This window comes from Falco naumanni, chromosome 13 (assembly GCF_017639655.2).
Source record: "Falco naumanni isolate bFalNau1 chromosome 13, bFalNau1.pat, whole genome shotgun sequence".
Classification (NCBI taxonomy): Eukaryota; Metazoa; Chordata; class Aves; order Falconiformes; family Falconidae; genus Falco; species Falco naumanni.
Window position 1 is genome coordinate 26,148,082 of NC_054066.1, and position 6,868 is coordinate 26,154,949.

A 6,868-nucleotide genomic window follows, 5' to 3' on the forward strand; every position below is an offset into this window, starting at 1 on the left:
TTTTTGACCTGGTGGCAGGAGATGCTGGAGAGAAAAGAAGGCATGTTAAAAAAAAAAAAAAAAGCAGCAGTTTGGAACAAAAGGTAGTTATATATACCAATATTTTTTATTAAAAGGAGATGTCCCTTGCATTTCTCACTCATTTGCATGCCTTCAGGGCACCAGAGGACAGAGACACTGGACGGCACAACCTGCCATCTGCAATCGGGTCAGAACTAGTCCCTGGTAAACAAAAAAAGCCAACACTGCAGTTCACACAGTACAGAGCCATAGCTGGCCTATAGTCGCAACTGCTTCTTCTTAAATAAACAGCTCCTATTTAAAAAGAATTATGATGCCACATAGGTTGACAACGTGCTTAAATGCCATGTTCGCTTTGGCTGAGAAAATGAGAAACTTAAAATACATGCCTTCCTCTGACACCAGTGACCTTATTAAAGTCATGGAAATCCTGAATAATGGAACAACTTTAATTGAAGTTATTAAAATTTCTTCTATTGGTTAGTCCTTACAAGCTCAGAAGCTCTGTTATATTTAACTGTCTGGCATCGACTGCTGTTGATAACAGAGACAGTCCTCTTCCAGGCCTGTCTGTTGTTCTTACTATGCTGCCGTTAGAAATCATCAGGCAAAAATAATCATAAGCTTAAAAAAGCTAAAGCAGGCAGGCTGTTTCAGATTATTTCAGTGTGTGCATTTGCCGCAACAACCGAATGTTCCTGTTAAAATCATAGTCTGACTTTCCTCCTGAAAATCAGGTTAGAAACAAAAGACTGAGACAAAGACAAACCCAGGGAGAGAATTTAGAGATGGGTTCAAATGTGCATTGGAAACTGAGGAAACGCTGTGGTGTAAGGCCTTCGTTTTTCAAGAATAATTGTTTTCCTAAATGTATGTATTCCTTATGTATTTCCGTATCAGGGATTAACTATGTAGCTTAGTAGAAAACAGAAAAGGAGATAATTATTTTACAATTTAATTTAGAGGAATATGAAGGCTGAGGATCAGTAGGGAAAGCAAGCACAGCTGCACTTCTTATAATTTTCCCATTAGAATACACTAATTTCCACACTGCTGCTCCCTTATTTTCCATGTGTTTGTAGGTATTATTCTCACATTTGGATCCAGCAGCCCAGAAAGCTTGAAAAGCATTGAGTTTGGTTTTCGCTAAAGGAACACTTTCTCACTTAGTCCAGACATGCCTTCAGCTTTTGTTTGCTAATCTTCATACAAACCAGGAAAACCGTGCTGCGAAAATGACATTTTTACATGCTTGTGAACTTGCAATGTGTATTCCAAAAAAGAAACTCGACAGATCATGCGCTTGTAAAACTTGCCCATCCTCGAGCTGCTTCACAGTCTAGCCCATGTTTTGCCTTGTATCAAATCTTCAGCGTAGGGGACAGTTGTCACCTCTACTGGGCAAAAAGCTGGAGCTCAGAGGGGCTGGCGGTGTTTGAGGTGGCTCAGGAGGTGTGTGACACCGCAGTGACACAAACCTGCACCTGCAAAACCTGGAAACCCCAACTGCCACTGCATCCTCCTTTGCGGGTGGCTTTTCCTCCCGGTCACGACTACCGCCTCATCAACCCCCTTGATGCAGGTTTTCAAGGCAGCAAAACAGCCAAAACTTTTAAATGGCTTAAACTTTTAAGCTATCCAACATGTTAATGCATTTGCTGGGAAAACACCAGGGCTGTTGTATATATGTTTCCTCACCCATGGTATTACATTTTGAAAAGCTGGATTTCCTCTTTGAGGGAAAGATTTATTCAACTCGCTCCTTTTCACATACTAGAAGTCTTAAAAGGAGGTTTTTTACCTCTCAGTAAACATAGCAGATGACTACAATTTTTTTTTAAAAAAAAAGCTTTTCAAATATTTGAATTAACATTGACAGAACACATTTGGTCTGGACGTACTTTAAGGTTATAATCTGAGAAAGCTCGCAAAAGGGGGGTTTATGAAATCTTTCTACAAAGTCAGACATTTCTATAATAAGTACCTCGCTCTTCGATATGAACACCTGTCCAGTGACAGCTATGGCATCCAGTTGTGATATCCAGTGATATCTTCTCCAGATATTATCACTTTGACCTAAAATAAAATCAGGTGACCTGAACGCATCCATTTGTTGCTTGACTGGCAGTTATCTAATATAAGCTCAGAGGTCACTAGCTGTTCATCCAGGCTTTTGCTAGGTATTTTCAAACACATTTTTAAAGCACAAGATCTCTTTCCAAAGATTAGCAACCCCTCCACAACCTGTTATGGGTTATTTTTAACTTATTTAAATTGGCTAGCTCTAACGGCAGCAGTTTCACCACCAGCACAATGCCAATTATATCAATGTATTTACACCAGCCATACCTTTACCCCAGTGATATGTTAGTCTGTATTACCAGCTCCTTTGTTAGAGATTTACTTTTTTGCACAGCATTCTGTTTGTCCTGCGTATGCCACAGCTGCCTATTGAAGCAGCACAGCAAAAGCTTCAGGGATTTCCCAACAATAAAGTTGAAATCTCTTTCCTGGTTAGTATTCAACAACACTATAACATTTAGCAGACATTTTCTCTTCTCCCAGCTTTCAATAGGCCACATTTATCAGCATGGAGTAGCAATCAACATGTATTTGCTCATGTATTTATATAAGTCAGCTGTATGCTTCCTCATTATTTGCAATTCTTCCTTTAAAAAAAATTTGCTTTCTTTTTCTTCAGCAAGGAAATTCTGGGTATATATTATGTGTATATGGTTATGTGTGAAAAGTACTTTTTTGGCGTACAGTAAATATACCAGTATTATTACAGGTATTTCATTAACAGCTAACTGAATTACTTATGTAAGCCTTTATTTCATCCTCAGTTGATGTTGGCATTATAGTATTAGGTAAGTTAATTTTTTTTAAAAAAAAAGAATTGTTATTTATTGTTACTTGTATCTCTGTGCTTAAAATGCCAGTTTCCTACTGGAAGGTAAATTTTAATACTTCTGGAGTCTTGAGAAAGAGAAATTCATATATTCTGCACCCCCCTGAATGTGACCTAAGACAGCTGTCCTACAGGTAATTAAGCTGTGAACACACAGCATGGCTTTTCTGAGAAGTGTCAGGAATGACCACTCGTATTCATTGAACAGAAAAACATCCATGGTCTACTCTGGATGGCCAAAGGCATTCAGCTTCAGAGCTGAGAGAGCTTCTACATTTTGTCAGAACTAAATATTCCCCATCCTGTGACAGAGGCACTTATTCTTAAATCAGATGGGTGAAAATGAAGGAACCCTTTTTTTCTGGACTGGCTGTTTTAAAAAAATGAAGAGTCCTTGAAAATTGCTTGAGGGTTTGGAAAAGAAGTGATTTCCAACAAAAAGACACTGGTGGGCAGAGTGCTGATAAATATTCAATGTTTTATCACACTTGAAAGACACGGGCACCGTTGCAGATGCTCTCACCAGGCCAGTGCGCACAGGGGGACCAGAGGACACAGCAAGACCTCAGAGGTGGCTTGTACAAGGTGCTCCTTGCTGCGGTGCACCTGCAGTCACTCTCTAGTTGCTCAGCTCCAGCTGGTTTCATTGCACAAGGTTTTACTGTCACAGCTGAGGTGCTGAGCAAGCAGTCAAAACACAGGGGGATGAGGAGGAGTGGGAGCGAAGGCTGCTTACAGAACAACGGTGATTCCAATCTACGTGTCTCAAAGGGGCAGGACTTCACTTCCATCACTGATGCATACTGTTTTGTCCCTCTAGTAATGTCTTTCCAGGGTAAAAGATGCAAAAACGCACTATCCTTGAGAAAGGCCTTGAGAATTTAATTTTAATAAGTCACAATTTGATTTATTTAGTACAGCTTCTCTCAACCAGTTGGTTGCAACTTCAGAGGGTCATGAAAGGCAATTAGAAGACACAAGGCACTTAAAATCTTATTACTGCCTAAAACAAAATAGAGTTTAAATCCTGCTCCCTCATTCCACTTACACCATAATCCCCCGAGGTCACACCCACAACCTTCTGAAACACGGAGCTACCTACAGAATTTAGAGCTGTGGTCACAGATGGGAGGAGGTTTAATTTCACTGTAAAGCGAAGGGGGTCTTAAATACATTATACATGAAATAGAGGCCCACTTGACTGGAAGGAGTGAAAAATATTGAATTAATGATTCAACAAATGTGCAAATCATGCATTAATTTATTGTCCCTCCTTATCTCATTGATTTGTCTCACCAAATAGTTAAATACAGTGCTTCCATAATTTTATATCAAGCCATAAAATTATTTTTCAAATAATATCCAAATCAGAAAAGCACTTTGGCATCTGTCTGGCCCCCACTGTCTCCAATTTAATGGGCATTAACTGTCCCAACTGAGTTTCTGGAATAAAATCCATTGATCTGTGTCAGTCAGGATCTTGAAAACTGAAGACCTGAGGTTTAAGAATCCAGGCTGCTAATATGCATTAAAATGAGCTAGGAGCCTTCACTGGACTTTGGTTCAGGCTCTGACAACCCAACTCCAGCTAAAATTCATCCAAGAAATAAAACTATATTATTTGCCTGGGCAAGAAAAAAACCCCCAAACCATTATTATTATCATTATTATTGTTAATAATAGTAATAATAATGAAGAATAATCCTTTCTCTCTATTCAGTGGGATATCCCTCCTGGGACTGCAGTCTGGGATTTCTGTTTTACAGACCAAACACCAAATGCAGAGAAATGGAGATGAGCTGGAGAAAGCTCAGTAAAATGATTCAGTTGAATGGATTCATTCATGATGTTTTCCTTGTTTGCTCATACATATAGAATACGTGTAGCTCAGCTGAGCTATAATTATGAGACAACATCAAGAGTGATCTAAAAGTACCTGAGGCAAACACCCTGAGGAGGGGAAGGATCCTTCGGGGCGGTACGTAAGGCTACAAGGAGGATGAATGGGATTAGAGGGGAAATGGAGTGGAATATTAAAAAGAAATTATTCCCAGCAACAAGATCAGCTAAACTAAAATAGTCTCTCAGGGGAAGTAATAGAAACAGTGCCATTTGACATCTCTAGTGCTGGATTGGGGAAACTACTAGAAACACAGTGTGGAGGACAATTTTACATCTGCAGAGGGGTGGCGAGGACAACCTAAAACAACCTCAGTGAATCCCTGACCTCTCTAATTACGTGTGCTTATTTGCAAGGAGCAGGGATAAGATCCCCACAATACAGCACTGCGTTAGCTACGCACGCACAGAGTAGATGACACTGGGTACACAGATTTAATGAAACACTACAATTAAATTTAAATTATCTTCTTCTTTTTCTTCAGATGTGAAAAATTCCTACACGACGAGCAGGGTTAGAAAAAAAAGAGTATATTTGTTTAATGTTTCTCAAGAAACACTTCTCCGTAGAGGCCACATTATAATTAAGACTACTTATCCAGTCCCTTGAGATCTTTCCATACTTATTTCCTATCCCAAGGCAATCTGAAATATAAACTTATTCAGAGTAAATCTGTCAGCAGGAAAACCGGAATGGTTTTCCCAACCAGATCCCAGTGGGATAGGCTGAGTGTGACTCCAACTGTATCAGCCCCGTGGCATTACTGAAAGAAGGGCTGCGAAGGAGGAGGTCTGGCATCGCATGGGCCAGCAGCAGCTGGCAACCTGGAGGAAGCATCTCATGCACTGGTGAGATGTCCAGAGCTTAAGGAATAGGTGAATTAGGTCTGGCCTTTATTAAATCCCCAGTACTGGCCTTTTAATATGATCAGACTGTTTCCTCAATTGTCTAAATATTTAGTTAGCTTTGTCACATTGTATTTCCATGTTAATATAAAAACGGTAAGATACAACTCAAGCTATGCAGTCTTTTTTCTCCTGCCATTGCTGCCAACTCAGACAATATTTCTTAGAGGTTCTAACAATGCAATGCTTTCTCCAATTCACTCGTCTTAGACCGAGTTCATTAGCGACTTCCCAATGCAGCATTTTTCTTATTGAAGTCAATAATTACATTTCCATTGTAATAGCAAGCTTGCAAGTCTTGATATTGGACTGTGGCAAGACAAGGCTTGAAAAGCCTTGGGACATGGCTGGTGACAGTCTCACCACCCCAACCTGCGTGCCCAGAAGGCAGAAGCTAAATGCCTGCAACTCTTCTTCACAAACCTCTGCAAAATCCTGGCTGGCTCACCAGCGTCTAGTGCCCCAGGGAGACGAAAATTTAACTTGGTCATCTTCCAGAAGAGATGCCTTTCTAACCCTGCAGACAGAGCAGCCGCAAAGGATCCCCAATGACAGCCACACAGAGCTGCAGGGAAGAGCGGGTATGGTGTGGTGTACGGCCAGGCTCGTCACGAGGCAGAGGTTAACAGCAGCAGCCTAAAATTCAGAGAAGGTTAAGGGAAACAAAAGGCAGCAGAGAAGCACACAAAAAAGCTACAGAGTGGCAGTAAGAATCTTGCTGAGGACATGCCCTCACCAGCAGGCACAGCCAGCAGAAGCCTTGAAACTTCTGCTCAAATCAAAATTCCCCCAGCCCTCAAGTGAGACCAGGGGCAATACTTCAGTCCCAGTAAATTACATTCCTTTTATTCATATTAACTCTGAATAGCTTTGGAATGTCTGAAGACCCAATCCACGTAGGTGTTTGTTTATCTGCATGAATAAGAAATGTTAGATAATGTAAATTATGTATATATCACCAGTCCTTTCCAGACAAAATGAATTATGAGATTTGGTACCACCTTGTATCAGGCTTGCTGATGGCAATGTCAGCGATGTCTAGTCCTTGCACAGGAGGACGTTCCATTGGAACGGAGCTCCTTGGCTGGTCCAAAAGAATTGAGAGAACCGATGGAGCAAAAAGAAATCACC